The sequence below is a fragment of the Lontra canadensis genome, unplaced genomic scaffold (assembly GCF_010015895.1).
Source record: "Lontra canadensis isolate GAN:19392208 unplaced genomic scaffold, GSC_riverotter_1.0 scaffold10, whole genome shotgun sequence".
Lineage (NCBI taxonomy): Eukaryota > Metazoa > Chordata > Mammalia > Carnivora > Mustelidae > Lontra > Lontra canadensis.
This window is the reverse complement of record NW_022631004.1, coordinates 4,616,183-4,637,923: the sequence shown is the minus strand read 5'-3', so window position 1 is coordinate 4,637,923 and position 21,741 is coordinate 4,616,183. Positions and strand designations below refer to the sequence as shown.

Genomic DNA, 21,741 nt, shown 5'->3' with positions numbered 1-21,741 from the left:
AATTGGAAATTTATTCCTCATGCAAATGAATTTTGCTCCCAAAAAGAAAGAGCAAACTGGACAGAGGAGAACAAGATATCAGAATCCTGATCTATCTGATGAAAGAAAACCCTGATCCTAGCATTTAGATATTTTCCAGTGTTCTCTCTTAAATTTTATGCAGTTCCCGTGAACAGCTCAATAGGATCTTTTTTGGTTTTTATTTACTTTGGAGGTTATCTTAACCTTCATCTGGAAGAACGACCGAATGAAAATAACATGGATATTCTAAAGAGAAATGAAGTGGAGAGCTAGTCTAGTCCTACTAGACACCAAAACATAAAGCAATAAGAATTAAAACTTCCTGGTGCTGGTGTAAGGATTGAATTGACAAATCTCTCAATGGAAAAAATACCCTGTAAATGGGTTCTTGCATGCATAAAATACATATTAAAATGTTGCATCACAAATCAACTGGGAAGGAAATATCAGTTCATAAATTGTAATGGTTTGAATAACTAGCAACTGAGAGAAAAATCAGCTCATATCTTCGTCTCACATTATAAATAAAAAATTAAAATTTGGAATATGTAAAGGAATGAAAAAGAAAAATCAAGATTTAGATGAGCTTAAATAAAATAGAACTAAATATTTTTCAAGCCTCTGGGAAAATATGAATTTCTAAGCCTGAAAACAATAGATGAAATAAAAATTTGACAACATAAAAGCAAATATAATTTTGAAAGTTAAAATAAAAAGGCAAACTGCAAACTTGAAAACACAATCACAAATGAGTAATAACTTTAAAGAGTTAGGATAAAGAGATACAAAAATTACCAGATTCTAATAGATAAATCAACAAAGGGCATGTGCAGAACATTAACAAAAGAGCTACAACACCTAACCTTAAATACAACATTTCCCCAGCAGTTGTGATTTTACAAAGCAACGAACAAAACAAACATATGTCCTTTTTCACCTATTAAACTGGTAAAATGAAAAAGGGATGGTACTCATTAATGTAAAGATAACAGAAAAGTGTATATATGTTTTATGAATGCATACTGACATTTCACATGGACAAAACCTTTTAGGAGGTAATAAATTTGATTTATTTAAAATAAGATCTCATGCCCTTTTATCTGGACCCTATACAAAAGATATAGAAAAAGCCATATGCACTAGGACAGCCATAGAATATTAATCATGATTATAAAAGTTTGGAAACAACCTAATTGTGAAAACATCAGGAGTTGTTTCAGTAAAGTAGAGAACTTGGCAATGGTAGTTTGAGCAAAAATATTAAATGAATAAAATATACATATAGTGGAATATTACTCTGCAAAAAAAAAAAAGATTATGTAAATCAAATGACCATGCAGTACACTTATTGGTTGTTTCTTTCTTCTTCTTCTTTTTTTTTTTTTCCTCCCTACTGTGCCCAGCATGGTTATGAATCTCCTGGTAGCAATATTCCTTTCCTTTGGAGAATCCTTCCAAATCTTGTGTGATCCTGGTGGGAAGGTATGTCATAGGAGCCCAACCTCATCTCTGCCAAGGGGTAAGTATCTGATGCAGGTTGGACCAGTGACAATGTAGCATTCCCCTATATATGGTAACTGATCAAAGAAAAGATACATTTTTCTTGCCTGCCCAATTTGAGTCTTCTCCCAGATTGTTCCAAATTGAAGATAGACAGAAGCTGTCTTCCATTTGAAGAACCTCGGGCTACTGGCATCTGTACCCCCTGTTGGTTGGGTTCAAGAGTTGCAGAGGAGAGGGTGGGAAGCAGAATTAATGAGAGAGAAAAGTACGATGTAAGGACAACCTCTGGACCCCCAGGTATAGCCCTACCTAAACTCCCAGTAGTTCCCACCATGCGTGAGCATTCCTGACAAATATTTTGGAATAGTTAAGCTGATTTGAGTCAGGATTTGGTCCTTAAGCATTTGTGTCCGCACTTATGCAGAAATAATTTCGGTATTGTATCTTTGGTGACTGGAGTACTCTTAAGAATGTAGGTCAGACATGTCGCTGCTCTGTGTAAAATCTTACAATAGCTTCACATGCCTCTTCGACCAGGAAGTAATCTCTTTATCATGTTTTCTGAGGTCCCACAGGATCTCTTTCCCTTTCTTATACATGTGTGTGTGCGCGCACGTGCACGCGCACACACACACACCCCCACACCCTCCTTTTCTTCCCCCAACTCATCTTCATCCATGTTCCTCTTGCTCATTTACTCTATGAACATTGACCACTTTTCTGTTCCTCAAAGTTCATTCCAGTCCTGTTTCCTTGTCCTCGTTACCTCATGTGTGAGAAGGATCTGGCTCAGACAGTCACAAGGCTGATTCTTTCTTGTTGATCAGGTTCTATCTCAAATGACATTTTCATGAAACCTTTCCTGACTACTCATTCTACAGCTGTCTCCTTTATTTAGGATTTAGGATGAAACCTTACATGCATACTGAGATTGCAACTAGGGAACAATAAGCACATGAGAAAATATATCAGATTTGTAACATGAGGGTCATGGGGATTGATTATGTCTGATTTCTTTCACCTTTTTTTTATATTTCCCCAATTTTCTGTAGTATATATGTTGTTTGAGTAATTAAGACCCAGGTAGAAAGAAGCCATATGCTCTCCAGAACCTACCAGGTTCCTAGAATTTTTGTGAATAATTTCAATTACCCTAGTCTTAATTTTCAGAAACTATGATGACAGGTTTTGCTAACAGCTAGCCTCAGAAAATCTCTCAGTTAAAAAGAGAAATAAATTAAAAGGAGCATTGAGCATGACAGTACTCCTAATCATAAAAGATACATTTGTATTGTAAAAGCCGCCAAAGCATAAAATAGAACCGTGATGGGTTTTCTATACATACACATAAGCTCACGTCAAGACACATCAAAGATTCAGATATAATAGTAAGAGTTGTTAGAATCATTTGCCCCATGCCATAGCCAAGTACATAATGAAAAGGGTCCCTTATTTATTAGCTGTATCATGGGAGTAGTTAATTGAGAATCCATAGGCAAAGGCCTAGGAACTCTACAATTTTTATTTTTAAAGTGGTATTGGGCACCTGGGTGGCTCAGCCTTTAAGCGTCTGCCTTCTGCTCGGGTCATGATCCTAGAGTCCTGGAATTGAGCCCCGAATTGGGCTCTCTGCTCAGTGGGAAGCCTGCTTCTCCCTCTCATACTCCCCCTGCTTGTGTTCCCTCTCTCACTGTCTCTCTTTGTCAAATAAATAAATTTAAAAAAAAAAATAAAGTAGTATTTACAGTTTTTAAGACTTTAACCCTCCGTGAAAGTATTCCCAAAGTCTAAGGTAATCACATCTCTTTCTCAGTCTCCACAATGACCTTCTCCTTAAAATCACATTTCTTTTCTTTTCTTTTTTTTTTTTTTTAAGATTTTATTTGTCAGACAGCGAGAGAAGAGGAAGAGCACAAGCAGAGGGAGTCACAGGCAGAGGGATAAGCAGACTCCCCTCTGAGCAGGAAGCCCAATGCAGGACTCAGTCCCAGGACCCTGAGATCATGAACTGAGCTGAAGGTAGAGACCTAACTGACTGAGCCACCGAGGTGTCCTTGAAATCACATTTCTTTTTGTTCCCAGTGCTCTTCTGGCTCTTTGGTACACATGGACCTTGGGGATTCTGCCCTTCTAGAGATCCAACAATCACCCTCGCTGGTTTATTTGAGAGACTCATCTGTTGATTTCAACTATCCAGTCTCAAAGTGATGGATAACTTCATTCACTGTTCCTACGAATAGTTACAGAGTGCCTCTATATAGTAGCTCCTGGGTGGAAACAAGGCATTCTTCTCTTCTTAAAATTTACAGTGTACTGGGAAAAACAAGTGAGCAAAAAAAACAAAAAAAATACAAAATTGATTAGGCTTTGGGGAGGAAATAAATAGCATTTTACTCCTAAGATGGTCAGGAAAGGCCACCTGGAAGGGTAAGGTGAGATCTAAAGCATGAAGAGGAATCTACCTGGGGCAGAAAAAAGCAAGTTTATTTAAAGGTGAAGGTGGCTGGGACGTCATGAGCAAGGGGCTAAATGGCATGAAATAAGATGAGCGTGTTTAGAAGATGCCACATCAAGCATGGCCTTATAGGTCGGCTTTTATTTAAAATGCAATTTAAAACAGTTGGGAGGTTTTAATCTGTGAAGAGACATATCCAATCTACTTTTATTCTTGCTTTATTCTTCCCCTTTATTTAGTGATTTTCAAAATAATGAGTGAGTTTCTCAGTGCCAAAATGATATAAACTTTGCAATTGATATTGATATTCCTAAAATAACTGGCTGAGATTTTTGGTTTTTTGTTTGTTTTTTTAAAGATTTTATTTATTTATTTGACAGAGCGAGATCACAAGTAGGCAGAGAGAGAGGAGGAAGCAGGCTCCCTGCCAAGTAGAGAGCCCGATGCTGGACTCGATCCCAGGACCCTGAGATCATGACCTGAGCCGAAGGCAGAGGCTTAACCACTGAGTCACCCAGGCACCCGTGGCTGAGGTTTTGATTGGGATTGTGTTGACTCTATAGGTAGGTTGGGAAGAACTGACATGTTGACAATTTTGAGGCTACCTGTCCATGTACAGGAAACATCTCTCCATTTATTTAGATCTTTGATTTCTTTCAGCAGAGTTTTATAGTTGTATGTATCTAGAACATAGTTTGTTAGATTTATACTTCAGTATTTCTTTTGGTGCTAATGTAGATGGCATTGTGTTTTGGTTTCAGATTCACTGCTGACATATAAGAAAGCAATTGGCTATCGTATATAAACTTGTGTCCCAACATCCTGCTATCATCACGAATTAGTTCTAGGATTTTTATAAAAATTATTCTTTGAGGGGCGCCTGGGTGGCTCAGTGGGTTAAAGCCTCTGCCTTCGGCTCGGTTCATGGTCTCAGGTTCCTGGGATCGAGCCCCGCATCGGGCTCTCTGCTCAGCGGGGAGCCTGCTTCCTCCTCTCTCTCTGCCTGCCTCTCTGACTACTTGTAATCTCTGTCTACCAAATAAATAAATAAAATCTTTTTAAAAATTATTCTTTGGGATTTTCAATGTAGATGATGACTTAGTATCCTTCAAAGCTTTTACATATGTGTGTATAATGATATGAATTCGAGGATCTAAATGCCTTAATCTGGGTCAATCTCTTGCGATTGTTATTTTTATCAATATATAATTATCTCATACTGGGTCAGTGGAAGTCTCCTCAGGCTGATTCCTCAGTCCTTCCAACAGGCCGCTAGTAGTCTTGGATTGCTTCACTGTTCTCTGGTATGGTAAGATGTTCCAGGCGAGTCTTACACATTTCTTGCGCCAGACCTGTAATCAGTTTATCCTTCAAGGAGACCTGACTCCTCTTACTGGTAGTCCAGATGGACGACCACACCATCTTCTAGTCCATTTCTCAAATTCCACTTAGCTTGCTTTTATTCCATTCTCCATATAAAAGTAAGGATGATTTTAAAATCACACCCAGAACTGTAACTCCCAAATACTATTTCCCAGTAAAAGGTCCTCTGGAGAAAAGACAGACTCGAGAACAACTTTCCAGTTTGGGGTGAAGACTGATGGGGGGCTATCAATATCAGAATAATGAACCTTCTGAGAAAGATCTGAAGTGGGATATTAAATCCCTGCTTCAGAATGTCAGAGGTCTAAATTTCAAAGATATTGTATAAACAATGTTTCCGCAACCCTCGTGCCCTTAGTAACTGTTTACATTACTTTGTATACTTTTCCAGTCCTTGTTGACTAAGTCTACAGTTTAAAAGTTGCAAGCAATGTATTCATTCTGCTTTCTCGAGTATTCATTCTGCTTTCTCGCCTGCATCTTTCCATGTAGATAATCACTTGAAAAAATATTGAATCATGCTAACTTACACTAATTGATTTACTTTCTTATTTTGGATACTTTGCTTCTGATTTTTTTTATTATTATGTGTCAGTTAAGACTTTGGTTATAATTAACAAAAAAGTGATTCAAATTACTTTAAGTTAAAAGGGTAATTTATTACAAAGACAGAGGGGTGTGTCACAGAGTCAAAGGGTAGAAATGCTGTTTGGGCGTCTGGAAGGAGCCAGAAAGTTGACAGTCCATTCTTTGTTTATCTCTGTTTTTCTTGGTGAATCTGCTTCATTCTTCTTTCCTTTACCCTGATTAGAGTTACCTCATAGTTTATTGTGTCACTCTAACCACATACAGAGATTAACCTGCAATTTTCCGTCCCAGTTCCACATCCTGGTTTGCATTAGATCCAACCCTGGTTGAGTTGGAGACCATAGGGAGATTGCCCATTACAAACATGGATGCCAGGGCCCCATCTCTGGGGAACGGAGAGGGGCAGGGGTTCCTACAGAAGAGGGGCTAGCTCATGGGCTGGGCTGACCCCTAAAAGACATCACTACAATTTGAATAACACCGCTATGAACAAGTTTGTGGAAGTTACTTTTGTTCTTTGTCCTTGGAGTAGGTTCTTCAAAGGGGAATTAGTGGGTCTCAGAGTAGGAACAGTTCATGACTTACCCTCAGACAATGTGAACTGGGCCACGCTGACGACAGGAGAGGAAATAAGGGTGTTAGGAAATACTGGTCTGGCAACTCTCAAAAGACTCTTCCTTATCTCCGTGATATGCCTTTTAAAGTCAGTGCCTGTTCCACCCTCAGAAAGCACTAGACTGAACACACTCTCTTCACATTCCTTCGGCTTTTTGTCTTTTGTCCCTTCCGGAGTATTTTTTGAACAGAAGCTATGAGAGGACAATAAAATCCAATGCTCCTGGAGTAACATCACATTCTTAAAGAGAGTTATGAACTTGCAAATTAATTTCTTCTCACAAGTAAATACCCCACATTCTTTCACCTTTCTCTTGGTCCCCTTTTCCAATCCTTTTCACATTTTTCTGGCCCTTGCTACCCTCTGTCTCCTTTCTCCCCTCAGACTGAAGATCTGAATCATGTCCCTTCAGCATAAAGTGCTGAGAAAAACCCCACAACCTAAGAGATTAATTGCTTAGGTAAATGATCACTTTCAAGGATACTGACTACCTGAGTACTTTACATTTGCCACATTTGAAACAAAATTACATTATTCTTCTTTAGGTGAGGCCAGAATTTTAATGTATCTTTGGATTCCTTAATTCAGGAATTTGGGAACCACATAGGCAGGAAACCGGGGGCGGGGAGGTGGATAGGCTAGAGAGAACCAGGACAGAGGATGTCCCAGGTCAACACTGTTCTGGTTGATCGGCAAAAACCACATACCGGAGGGAAGGGAGTGAGGTTAGCCAGTAAGATGGGAGGCAAGTTACCGACCTGGAGGCAATGATGAAGTGTGGCCCCAAGCAGGGAAGCTAGCTATAGAAACTAAAGGTTCTGAGTGGGCAAAAAGGCAAGATAAACTTGGAGCCCAAGTATCCAGATAGAGAGTTCAAGGCGTGGACAAAACAAACAAACAAACAAACAAACAAAAAACCATGTCCAGCTCTAGGGGATACCCAGAGATGTTTGTCTCTATACATCAGCATTGAGAGAAGTATTTGTCATATGTTTTCAATACATTCTAATTCCCCCAAATTGCCTTTTTTCTTCATTTTATTGCAATGTTCCCATATTGCTTATTTAAAATGGTACCATTCACAATGGTGCTGTCAGAACAAGTCTCTTGGTTCTAAGTCAGAAGTTTCATCCTCTGTCTTATTTTTAAGTGCAAGTGACAAAGGTTGGCACGGCCTGGCAGGTGTGTTCTCGTCCACAGTAAGATGGCACTTTGCAGATGTCACTGGCTGGACGGCAGCCCAAGCAAGGGGCAGTGACCCCTGGAGGATCCCTCTGTTCCTAAAGGAGCTCTTCCATAGGTACAATGGGACAGGTAGGAGCTCTTTCCTGTATCATTCATTGTTTGACATATTCCCACCTAATTTTGAGGGTATAAAGGGAATGGCAGCTGGTTTCTGAGTTTGCAGAGAAAAGCGCTAAAAGTAAATAAATAGTTGGGAAATTGTCTTGGAGTTCATGGAGTGAAAAGGGCACTAATGTGTAATAGAGGAGCTTTTACCTGTTCTGGGAACATTCTACCTGTGTGTTAGAGAGATGGTTGGCTATTGTTTTTGGTTTTGTTTTGGTTTGGTTTGGTTTTTTGTTTTTTAATTAAAGAACAGCAAAAGTCTCGCTCTAGTAGTTTTTGAGGGAATGCTGTGGGCAAGTTACACAATGGGGGGGGGCGGGCACATGAGCACCATTAAGCGGCTGTCTGTTAGGGAACATTTAATTTAAAATAAGATAAGCACCCATTGTACTGTAAAACAAATATTTTTGCAACATTTCTATCCCTGCCTCCTTACCCTGCTGTTTTCAGACTTTGCTAGAATGTAGGATGGAAAAAACAATGTGAAGTTCGCATAGAATATGGCTTGATCCCATTCATCAGTACGGAGGGAAGTATTTGGCATGTGTTTTCAATACATTATAATTCCCCCAAATTGCCTCTTTTCTTCACTCTATTGTAATTTCCCCTATGTTGCCTTATTTAAAATTGTACAATTCATAAAAGATTAATGCTTGCTCCAATGAATATGCTCAAATTTCTCATTTGACACAGAATTACATGTGCTTCTGTCTTTGTTAGTAACTAACCCCCTTTGGGTACTTAATTCTTAATAAATATTAAGTGATGTATTTGCTTTTATGTTCTTGGCCAGAAATTACATGACCATGCATATTCTCAGATTGTGCACCTTTTGGGATAATGTGCTTTTGTAGTAATGAATCAAAACAGATTTGTATTAAATGCTTCCATGAGTTCAACAGAGAGAGAAAGAGAGTCTAGGATCTTTAAGACACCAGGGAACTGTGACTTCACAATGGAATTGAGTCAAATGAAACCTCTAGGATAAACCGAGGAATTTTTTTTAACCATTAATTCTGGAAATAAAAGGAGAATTTTTTTTTAAAAGGAGTATCTCAAAAGAGATATTATTAATTATAACAATTATTTCAACCATTCCAGGTTATGTATGATAAATGAATACATTAAAATGAACATAATGAACTCTGATTTAACTTGATTGGACCACAGTTTTTCAAAGCAGTAAACTCCAACTTGTATTTAGTAAGATTTTTTTTTTACTATGCTGCTGACCTACTTTCAGACGTGGACTCACAAATCCCAGGCCCCTTAGGAGAGTAGGAAGAAAAGTTACTTGCTTATATTCTGCAATTTACTATACCAATTTATGGTCCTTCAAGTCTGGGCAGGGGATGGGCTGTTCTTGTTTTATAGAAGAACCTTTTTGTCCTTTGTTGGGGATGTTTCCAGCAATTTAACAATCGACTCTAATAGAATCTTATGAATAAAACTAATGAAAACATGAAGAAATGAACTCTGGAGACCAAACATACAGTAGCTTATTGTTCACTCTCTGGAGAATAGAAATACCTTCTCTAACAAGGTACAATGGTGCAAACAGGAACTAACACTCGAGTTTCAACGAATAAGGCATTCAGGGTCAGGAGAGGGCCAATATTGCTGACCTTAATCTGGTCAGTAAAAATAAACTCCATAAAGGGGTATGAGCTCAGGTAAATGATTCAGCTTTGGGCTGTGTTAAGATGATTATTAAAATTGTTCTAAGAGAGAAACAAATTATAAAATCTAGTTCTTTGTCCTTTGACTCATCTCCACATTTTTTTGAAGGGGCTATATATAATATGTAGTGTTCTCTCATTCACTAATGCCAATCCTTTTTTTTTGCCTACTCACTTGGATTCTGGGGAGTATATGGGAAACATGAAAAGGAAGAATTGGTGCTATTGAAATTCCTAGATTTTTTTTCAAGGTTTTATTTATTTATTTGAGAGAGAGAGAGAGAGAGCGAGAGAGAGCATGAGCTCAGAGCCTGATGCAGGGCTCCATCTCACGACCCTGAGATCATGTCCTGAGCAGAAATCAAGAAATGCTTAACTGGTTGAGCCACCTAGGTGCCCCCCTAGATGGTTTTTAATTACCAAATTCTTATATCAAGCCTTTTATTGGAATTACAGTCACAGACTGGGAAATCACTTCAATTCATTGGGTCTCAGTGTCCTCATCTATAAAATAGAGGGGCATATGCGATCAGTGGTTACTTAAGTGTGTGACACCCCCCCCCCCATGCCACTCATAGTGCATGAGATGATTTTAGATGAAAAAGTTAACTAAATGCTTTAAGTCATGAACTTATTTTACTAGAATTTCAAACCGGAGATGTTCATGAATATCACTGCTTGGAAGCAAATTAAGTATTATGTTTTGTTTTGTTGTTAAGACAGTTGACCTAAAGAAAAATATTAAGTAAGTGATAGAGGAATATGACAAAATAGTGACATGTTATATTTGCTTGGGCCTCATCTAGAATATGCTAGCCTGGATATAACCCCTGAGCTATGTTTTAGCTCTAAGTCTAAACTGTCTATAATTTTTAAGCCTTTGTTCCAAATCTTACTCACGTTAACCACAATAGGGAAGCCAACATTACATAAAACAGAGGTTAAACAACAAAATTGGAAAGGAAGAAAACCAAAGTGCTTGAATAATCTTACGTTTGATCCTCACACGAGAATTAAAACTGGATGCATTTCCTTTGTTCTTGCCATAGAATTTGAACTTACCTGCCTCAGCTGCTTCATGTAACACTTTCATAAAAGCTTTGAAAAAGACCCCCATCTTGAATTATAAATTCTGTAAATCTGCCCCTAAATGTTTATATTGTGATCAACAACGGTGTTCGAAAAGGGTTGCAAATTCTGTTTTGGTTGTCCTTTCACTGCTGGTTGGACCAGAAAGAGCATAACATACATACTAACTTCATTTACTGAGTACCCGGACATGGCCTTGCACTTTATAAACTTTGTTTTATGTAATCCTCACAACAACCCTACAAAAGAGGTATTATTTTCCCTATTTTCAGGGTAAGAGACTGTAGTTCTTTGAGATTCCTAACTTGTTAACTATCTTACCCAAGGGCTCACAGCAAGTCTGTGGTGAGCATTTAAAAAAATGCTACTCACGTCTGTCCCCTTTCTAAGCACATACTTTTTCCACGACATGGAAGTTTTAGGTGAGAGTTTGAAAGAAACATTTCTTTGTCTCTACATGTGAAATAAAGAGCCCTTTGGCTTTGACTGAGAAAAGCTTTCGGAAGAACTCAAATTCCCTAGATCGGACACCTCGGCTGAAGTTGCAATGACAGGGTGGGTCATTTGAAAGAAATCAGTGGTTTGTCCTGGAGATCTGCCATTTCTCTTGACAGCTTATGCCTCATCCTGGGGTCCCTGGATTGCATCTTCCTCCGCCTCCACAGAGAACCACCCGCCCCTCACCAGGGTGAAAGCAGGCCTCTTCCATTACTGCTTTACTGGTCTTTCTTCCATGGCAGTTTATCTGTCTGGGTCCCCAGCTCAGAGCCTGTTCTCTGACTCCCTCTCTACCAACTTAACTCAGCAAAAAGGGACCCCACAGTTTGCCAAACGTGTACATCCCCCACCCCCACCCCGTCAACCTTTCCTCCCTGTTTATCATCAAGGAGTCCTCTCTAGAATGTTCTAAGGACTCGAAGGAAGACCAGCTATTCATTCCTCTTGCCTTGAGAATTCTCTCTGCCATCCAAAATCGATGTGGGAAGATCTGAAGTTAGAAATTATATCTGCAAATAAAATGAGCAACCTCTTGATCCTTCCCCTCAAAAAGTTTTCATATAAATTAATTTTTTAACCACTATGAAAGAAGTATCTTATTAAGTGGGAGAAATAAAACTCAAAACATTGACAGTATTTGGAAAGCAGTCTTAGTAAAAGCACAAAGGACAGAAGAAAGCTTCCTCTAAGTGTACGTTGTTTAAGACAATGGCCTCAGTTACAGACAGCTGATAGGAACCCAGAGCAGTCACTCAAGGGCAAAGAGCCCAGCAAGGAAAATAGGGATGTAAGCCCTTGGTTTAATCCCACTCCCAATTTTCTCTGTTATCAGCACCTTTCTCACTCACAAGTCAACTCCTAAATGAGGCTGTGTCATCAGGGGATCTCTCTACAGCTGGGCCAACCCACCTCTTAATTTTAATAAAGGAGATTGCCATTTTGCAGGTTAAAAAATGGCCAAATAGCACCGATTCCAACCTATGTATTTCCTTCCCAACAAAGGAAGGTAATACCCTTGCCTTGTACTTGGTCTCTGTTTCATTCATTCAAGGAACAACTCTTCTAGATTGAACCTTCGCAGGCCAGCCCCCTATTCAGACACCATCTTTAGTGCAGATGGATCCCTGGGCTTTAGCTTGGGTAGGAGCTCTGCTCTGCAACCGACGTCCCTGCCCAACTTGCTTGGGAGAAGGTTGTAACTTTACAGGACCATATCCTAAGAAAAGTCAGGGACAGGGTATTCCTCAGGAAATTCCCACTACTGAACAGGCTCTGGGCTCCAGAAGCCCTTTGGTGCACACATACACTCCTAAACACAGACAACCTCATCCCTGCTGTGGACAATGCACATGGACATTTTCTATTATCTCATTTAAAAATGCCCGTGGGTACCCACTAAATTTATTTTGTGACCCAAGAAGGGGTCATAACTTACTGTTTGAAAGTAAGTCATAAGTTACTGTTTGAAAAATACTTCTTAGAGGTCTTCTGGATAAAGTCTTTGAATACAAGTAAGAACTAACAAATAACCCCCTCCCCTGGAGACTTGCTTTCGGGGTGCCACGACTAGTCCTTCTAGCCCTGCCTCAATCCTTTTGTCACTCTGGCTCAGGGTTTCCTCATTGAGGGGACTCGACAACCGCTTTGGGAATCTTGCCCTTGCCTTCCTTAGGTGCCTCCTCAGGTCCACCCTAGCTTCCTGTCCAGAGTTTCTTGCCCTTTCAAAATGTAGGCATGGCCATGATATGAGGTTGTAGCTTCAAGGATTCATCAGTTTGCTATGTTAGTGATTCCATGTTTTAATCCAATCTTGCAAATTTGAAATGTATTTGACACAGTTTATCTTCACAGAGAGTGCCACACATGAACAAGTGAATCCAAGTACTAACATCATAACTATTGATTATGAAAGACACTGAGATTGAAAAATGGCAAAATTATACTTCTCAAGTTTTTTTTTCAATGTTCTATTTTCCAAGAGTTAAAAAAAAAGTCAGAATTTTCTTCTTCGTAGCTTTTCTTATAGATTGTAATATTTATTTGTGGTTATTTGGTCAATCACAATCTCCTCTCCACTAGATCCAAGTTCCGTGAGATCAGAAACTCGTTTGATCACTCGCTAGCACCTAGCACAAATGCTCAGGATGTAGTAGGCTTCAGTAACAATTTGCTGAGTGACTAAATGAATGTGTCCTTTGAGAAGACTTCAGCAAGATTGCTTTTTCCACAAAGGCTTTGAACTTTCTCTTGTGTCTTATAAACTAGAATACTGAATGTGAATTTGTCACTGAATCAAAAAATACATGTACAGACCTATAGGTCTGAATTATTTTTAGGGGCCCACTGGGTTATATTCCCCTCGTAAAATAAACACATGAACATCTAACCCCAATTGTACTTCCTCATGATAACAGCTGCTGTCCCCCATTATGCGGAAGAGGAAATTGAGGCCCAGAAAGTCTTAACCGAGGCCTCTGGATTCCGTGCCATTTTGCCTTTATTCTACCCTTTAATGAAGCATTTGTCATCTTTTTTTAAAATGGTGGTTTTTTTCTTTCATTCCTTCAGAGAATCTTTTATTCTTAATTTAAAAAAGATTTTATTTATTTACTTGCGAGATAGAGAGAGAAAGAGAGAACACAGAGGGAGAGGAAGAAGAGAGAAGTAGACTCCCCGCTGAGCAGGGAGCCCGAAGCGGGGTTCCATACCAGGACCACAAGATCATGACCTGAGCTGAAGGCAAATGCTTAACCAGCTGAGTCACCCAGGTGCCCCCATCCTTCTGAGAATCTTTTGTGCAAAGAGAACAGTAAGAAATGCAGGGAAGAAGGCTTCTGGCTGGTTTAATCAGTTAAGTGTCCGACTCTTGATTTGGGCTCAGATCATGATCATGATCTCAGGGTCATGAGATCGAGCCCGGTGTCAGACCCACTGGGCGTGGAGTCTGCCTAAGATTCTCTCTCCCTCTTCCTCTGCCCCTCTCTCCCCACTCTTTTTCCTACTCTTAAAAAAAAAAAAAAAAAGTCATGGAAGAAGAATGAGCTTCACAATCACATTATTCCTAAAGAGAATGTGCAACGTCATCATTGAGCAGCTCCTTAAAGATGTTTACACACGTTTTGAGCATGCCATTTAAAAAATACGTCTTTTCTCAATGCAAGTAAATGATCAATCTTTCAGATAGGGTCACTACTGCCTGATCTTAGGTTATGTTCCTCCCAAGATAAATGGATGTCACATTAACCAAGAGGAGAAGTAGCTGGTACTAAAATAAAGCATTTAAAATGAAGAAGAAGAAATAATAATTTGTAGTTAAAAAACAGTATTCTAAACAGGTTTTTTTTTTTTAATTTAAGAGAGGGAGATTTGTTCATGTATAATTCTATGAAGAATTTCTACCTTGGAGCATGGAAAGAGTTCTTGGGATACATTTTAATCTGCAAGCTCTACGCCTTTCTTCTTGCCAGTTCCCTCTATTTGAGTGGCTGGAGTGTGCAAAAGGTATTAAATGCAGCTCAGAGGAGCAGGGGTTGAGTCCTCTGATTTTTACAAAAGCAGTGGCAATTTTTATTTCTTTTCTCAGAGTTATTTGCATTTCAAAAGGACACACATCCCGGTATCATTTTGTCTCTCCTAATTGATCATCATGGGGAGGTGCTTTAAGAATCAGGCGGGCAGCAAACACGCAGACCACCCAAAGCACTCAATAAAGGCTTAGAGAGTAAAAACTGATGTTAAGATTGACCTCAGCAATCACCAGCCTGAGAGGCTGGTGAAGATCAAGCCACATTGCTTTTGCTCCTTGCTTCTCTTGCCCACCCCGCCTTTGAACTCGGGAACTACATCAAGATTCTGCTGGTTCACGGTGGGAAGGTGCCAAAAAATAGTACAAAAGTATTAGCTGATAACATTAAGGCAACCGCTTTCCCCCTTCCCCACCCTGCTCCCATCCTCAATTTCTGCCTCTAATCAGTCCAGCTGGGGCCTGGACAGCAGCCAGGAAAACCATGGTGGTCCAGCCCCTCCAACCATCCGGAGAAACAAACCCACGGATTCATGTTTAGGTGTACACATCAAAGTGGGAAATCATGCAGATAAACAATGCTGCTTTGATAGCCAACTCTAATCTTGTCCCAAAGCAGAAGTTAGGGAATCAGATGAAAACTAGATTTCAGAGTTTCAGGGGTTGGTCATTTTGTGATACTAAAGGAGCACTGGAAACAGAAATATGCATACCGATGGGGAAGACTGGTTGGAGTTCCTCCCACACTGCCTCACTATAGGGTCTGGGTCATTTCTTACCTGCCTGGTCTCGGAAGTTCCCATCATCCCAAAAATGGATACCTGTCGAGCAGAAATCATAAAAACCTCAGTTCCTTCCTTTTCATATCATGGGAAATCAATTGTTCTTTAGAAAAAGATAATATAGTAGCAATATAAACATCATTTTCTTAAGTCATGTAAATATCATAACTCTAACAAAACTTCATTTTTGCATGTTACCTCCCACATGCATGGTTCAAATATGGTTGCCTTCATAGTGTACATATATTTTATGCAAGAATATTTAACGATAAATAAATCCACCCACTTGAACAAACGAAAAAAAAAAAAACCCTGTTCTTTGATTTGTTTACTGAAATATACTATATGCATTGCCAGCCCTTTTATGTGACAAGTTCTGCATAAGTTTTTTTTATTTCTCTTTCTTTCTAGGAATGAAGGATCCTGCAGGACATTTGACATTTTGCTTGACGTTTGGACTTGCACTGTCAGTGGGATTTTAGTTTGTAAACTCAACTTTATACACTGTTGGATTAAGCAGGCATTTAAAACCACCATGACCTTTGGGTACTCCCAAGTTTTTTATGGCTTCTACTCCTGCCATGCTATTGAAATTCTTCCTCCCAAAATGAGGGACCACCTCCACCTTTTGAATACACTCTTCTGCCTGCCTGTATGACCACCCCTCCAACCCCTTAACTCTCCTGGTACCCCTCCTACTTCTTCAGCCACTCCTCAGGCTTCTTTGCTGACTTGTCTTCCTCAACCCCATCTTTAAATGTTGAAGTTTTGATGGTTCAATCAGGAGGCCTAATTTCTTCCCTTGAATATTCTTTCCCTAGGGCTGTTCATCTATACCCATCAATACCCATGGTTTTAAATACTTCCCAACCAAGACTTCCCCTCTAAGCTCATATACATAATATATTCAATCTACTTAACAAACTGCCTCTGCCATTTCCCCAGATGCACTGATGTTTGAAGACGCTGATGGAAATAATCACAAAAGCATCTTAGAGCGTGACGATCCTTAAGAATATAAGACTTTCCTAACAGGCACCTCAAAGTCAATATCCCCCAAACGAAACTCTTGATCCAACCCAATCCCTACCCCAGAACATTCCCTCCCCTTGTTTTCTTCCATCTTATTGAGTGGTACCATCTTCCATCCAGTTGCAAAATCTAAAAGGCCCTGCCATGCCGGGTTCCTCCCTCCCTCTTTTCTCTTACCTTTTCTCTTGCCTTTTCTACTTTCTTGAATATTTTTCATCTTTCAACAGTTTCTCTCCAGCTGTAATCCATTCTCCACTTTTCCCCCTATCACTGCAATAGTGGCCTGACTTCCCTGTTCCCACCAAAAGATAGCCACAGTTATCTTTTTAAAATATGAACTGAGTCATTATACAGCATTATTCGACTACCTTAAACAGGTTTTGCTTCCAGTAAAATCTAAACTTCTTTCCTGGCCCACATGATCTGGCCTTTTCCCCTTTCCTGTCTTGACCCACCTGTTCCTTGCTCTCGGCCACACTGAAATCCTTTCTCCAACTGAATATACCAACATCTTCTCTTCTTCGAGGCCTTGTACTTACTGTTCCTTCTTGTTGGGACCCTGCTCCCTTTCTCTTTGTCATCCTCCTGTTTTCAGGTCTTGGTTTCATTGTGACCTCCTCCAAGAGGCCTCTCTCTATCTAACAACAAACATACACACGCCACATACTCACCATTAATATCCCACTACATTTTTTTATTTAGAACATCTATCAAGTATTTAATCATGCATTTTTTTCTTTGTTTATTGACCATTGACTGCTTCTGCCATTATCTTTTCATTAGTTAATAGTACATGAATTTTTGTTGAATGAATAATTTACAAAACATGAACACAAAATAACTGACCTTTATTTATTTTTTTTACAGATTTTATTTATTTATTTATTTATTTATTAAAGATTTTAAAAATTTTATTTATTTGACAGACAGAGATCACAAGTAGGCAGAGAGGCAGGCAGAGTGGGGGTGGAGAAGGCTCCCTGCTGAGCAGAGAGCCCAATGCAGGCAGAGAGGCAGGCAGAGTTGGGGTGGGGGAGAAGGCTCCCTGCTGAGCAGAGAGCCCAATGCAGGGCTTGATCCCAAAACCCTGGGATCATGACCTGAGCTAAAGGCAGAGGCTTTAACCCACTGAGCCACCCAGGTGCCCCCAGATTGTATTTATTTATTTGACAGAGATCATAAGTAGGCAGAGAGGGAGGGGAAAAGCAGGCTCCCTGCTGAGCAAAGAGCCTGATGCAGGGCTTGATCCCAGGACCTTGAGATCATGACCTGAGCTGAAGGCAGAGGCTTAACCCACTGAGCCACCCAGGCACCCCAATAACTGACCTTTAAAAAAGGGAGGGTAAACAATTTAAACTTAAAAAAGTTAAATATTTCCTTTGCTTGGAAGTCTTCAGGTTTATAATCATTTGAAATATAAGCCAAAAAAATAATTTTAAGCAATGGTGTGTTCTGTGAACTGGCCTATAAGAAAAGAAAGGCAGTATTTCTGTATTTGTCGGGAATGTGAAACTCAAGACTGAAAAAGTTGATAGAAGTAATCATAGAAGAGTCATAGAGCAGGACCTTTCTTAGTAATTCAGAATTTTCTTCTACTGGTGTTTATGGGAAGAGGTAATGTCAATGATGGTGTCAGCCAAGGCTGCTCTTGTGCAATTATCAGTCACAATAAAGAAATCATTTGATCTGACAAATCAATGACAAGAGGGTTTTACCATCCCAGTTGAGATAAAACATCCAAACATCTGGGATTCTCTCAGAGTTTAGGATCTTTTCCTGGTTTATGAAGAATGCATTTTTTAAAAGCATCTGGTCTGGACTTGTTCTAATTTGGTAAACAGTTGAAAATATCCCATAGTATGAATTAGCCAATCTAGTTAAATAGCTTGAGGGAAAGGAATCTGCAATGAGTGATATTATGGAATTAGAAAGTGCACTAATTTTATACTCTTCTTCGATTTAATAAAATAAGTGTGCAAATTTTTGATTATCCACCATGATGGTACAGATGGATAGGAATATTTCTTGCTTGAATTAAATAGGCATTTCTTTTTTTTTTTTTTTTTTTTTTTAAGGATTTTATTTATTTATTTGACAGAGAGAGACACAGTGAGAGAGGGAACACAAGCAGGGGGAGTGGGAGAGGGAGAGGCAGGCTTCCCACCCAGCAGGGAGCCCAATGTGGGGCTCAATCCCAGGATCCTGGCATCATGATCTGAGCCAAACGTAGACCCTTAAGGACTGAGCCACCCATGTGCCCCACTCTCTGGTTTTATTATTGCAGGAGCTTGCATCTATTGATCAAGGAAGGAAATAGTTCAGATGCAAAAGCAGGACTAAGGAGAGCCGGGAAGAGAGGTCAAGTGAGGCTTCCCAGAACCTCCCCGCCTTTCCTTTAAATGGTATAAGCCACGCCCTGCCCAGCAGAGGTGGCACGTGTGCCCAAGTGTGTGCCTGCACGCAAGCTTGCCGCCGCAGGGAGCAACGAGGCGCAAGTAAGAATGAAGGCGGAGCAGAGTCTAACAGAGAAAGGGGCAACAACCAAACCGGAGTGTTTATGTCAACCAATGACTTCTGAGCCGATAGAGATTTTTTTTTTTTTTTAAGTTAGTACTCAAACAAGAAGTTATAAACATCCTCTTTACTTCTCTGAGAGCTTACAGGCACAGCTCTGACACAGAGCAAAGAATCGATGAAGAGGGGGGTGAGTGGGTGGAGGGAGAATTTCCTGGATAACAGGTGGCCGCTTGCCGTGCTGAGGGAGGAACACTTGCCCTCCGCTCCACGTGCGTTCCTCTCCGGCCTGTGACAGAAACACACTTGATGAAGAGTCTCTTCTTAAACGGAGCACTTTGGGCCACTGTAGATGGAGAAAGAAAACGAAAAGCCTTCATGTGAGGGAGAAACCATTTCGATGACAAGCGTGAATGAGGAAGAGCATGAAGCCTCACAGGGGATCACCTCATAAAAACCTCCCAGGAAAGAAAAGGAAGAGATCCTGACAGGCCAAAACAGATACAATGGCCTCAGTGAAATCTGGTTAAGAATCACCTCAGATGCTCAGTGAGGAAAGAATAAAAAGTTAACACCATAATTTTTCCATGTGTTTTTAATATATAAATTTTGATTGGGTCAGTTATTCGCTTAAGTCTAAATTGTTAGTTGCCAAAGTATGGACTCCATCCATCTCAACTTATTTATTTATTTTTTTGAAATAAATTCCCAGATTAAAAATCTAGGGGGGTTGGTTGAAAAAAGAAACCTATCCTTCACAAATCCGCCTGCTAGTTGCAGTCAGGGTTCCAGAGTTGGCAGACCCCTTAGAGAACAGGAGTACGAGGGGCGGGAATGGTTGTTAATGGAATATGATCCTATGATGAGAAGTTGAACAAAGCTGGTGTTTTTCCACTAGACCACAGCCTCCCAAGGCCACCAGAGGCCGGTGACATGGATGACACAGAATGTGTTATGACAGTCATTCCAGGGAGAGATGACAGAGCTGAGAGTTAAGAAAGTTGGATTTGAGAACAGAATCTGTACCAGCAGCTGGCTGCTCAATGCCCCTGCTCCTTTCTCATTGTTGACAACATTCTCCCCACGGTCCCAGAACCTTCTCTGGCTTGACTCCACCTACCCTCACTCTCCACGGCTCATGGATTCCTCAACTCTTCCCAGAGAAGCTCTCAGAGGTTTGGATCCATAAACTCACCTGGACTGGGACCTCTTGCCAAGAGCCTCTCTCTGCTTGCAGAGGAAATGAGACATTTCTCGACTCCGCCTGTGCCCCCTTCCTTACTCCCCCCATACCTACCTATCAAAATCCAATGCCTTCAAAGTCAAGCCAGATCCTGAGTTCACCAAGAAATGTCCTCAAGTCTTCTTAGATATTTCCCCTGCCCTCCAGAATTATTTATGCATCCATTTCCTTTCTGCTGTTTCTTGATTGTGGGTTCCTCCAAGAAGAGATCAGTTTTTCTTTGCTATAGGCCCTAGCATTTGCTTTGTTGAATCTGTTGGGTTGCTTTGAACAAAATAATTCCAAGTTTTTATTAAATAAATATCACCAAGATAAGCGCAAAAGAACTGGTTGGGTTATTTTATACACACACAACACATTCTGACAAGCATTTTTTTTAAACTCCCTTGTTGAGATATAATTCACATATTATACAATTTACCCAGTTAAGAGTGTACAACTCAATGTTTTTAGTATATCCACAGGTTTGTGCAACCATCACCACAATCTAATTTTAGAACAGTTTATCCTCTCCAGAAAGAAACCCTGAACCGAATACTAGTCACCCCCATTTGCCTCCCCCCAGCTCCTGACAAACACTAATCTACTTTCTGTCTCTAGATATTTGCCCATTCTGGACATTTTATGTAAATGGAATCGTACAATATATGGTCTTTTCTGATCTAAGCTTTATGCTATTAAGACATTTTGAGATTTTTCTTTTTGAAAGGTTGGCTCTTTAGAGGGACACCTGGCTGGATCAGTTATTAGAGAATGTGACTCTTGATCTCGGGGTCATGTGTATGAGCCCCACTTTGGGCTAGAGATGACTTAAAAAAAAAAAAAGTGGTGCTTTAAGGGGCACCTGGGTGGCTCAGTGTAGGTTAAGCTTCTGCCTTCAGCTCAGGTCATGATCTCAGGGTCCTGGGATCGAGCCCCTCATCGGGCTCTGCTCAGCGGGGAGCCTGCTTCCCCCCTCTCTCTCTCTCTGCCTGCCTCTCTGCCTACTTGTGATCTTTGTCTGTCAAATAAATAAATAAAATATTTTTTTTAATTGTAATTTAAAAGGTTGGCTCCTTTAAATAAGCCTCTGGCAAAATCCACTCTGGAAGGGAGAAATCATTAATCAGAGGGTGACACTGAATGACCTTTTTAAGGGTATTTGTATTTTAACAGAGAAAATAACAATGCCATCATCTTCCCGGGAGCAGCTGTCCTCTCCAGAGGCTGGCTCTTGACTCTGGGATCTTTCTGGTCCTCCAGGAGACCCTGATGGGAGGAACTGTCAAGTTCTTGGAAAAAGCCAAAACTTTGCTGCGTATCTTCTAACAGGATGGGGTACAGTTTTTCGACAATCTTTGAAAAGTTGCCTAAGAATTAAACCCATCCTCTGAAAAAAAACAAGTGTAAACCTTTATTACCAATTCATGGATTCAAGACACAGATTTTTTTCCCCCCATATTTAAATGTTCCTTCATTTGGGATG

General features: G+C 40.1%; 1 long non-coding RNA gene across 1 annotated transcript; it reads left to right on the top strand.

The window, feature by feature from the left end:
• Window positions 1–1,428: 1,428 nt before the first annotated feature.
• Window positions 1,429–16,690, top strand: LOC116866548. The gene is made up of 3 exons (XR_004382420.1): window positions 1,429–1,540; window positions 7,767–7,880; window positions 15,899–16,690. It is a non-coding gene; the product is annotated as an uncharacterized LOC116866548 (long non-coding RNA).
• Window positions 16,691–21,741: the final 5,051 nt, after the last annotated feature.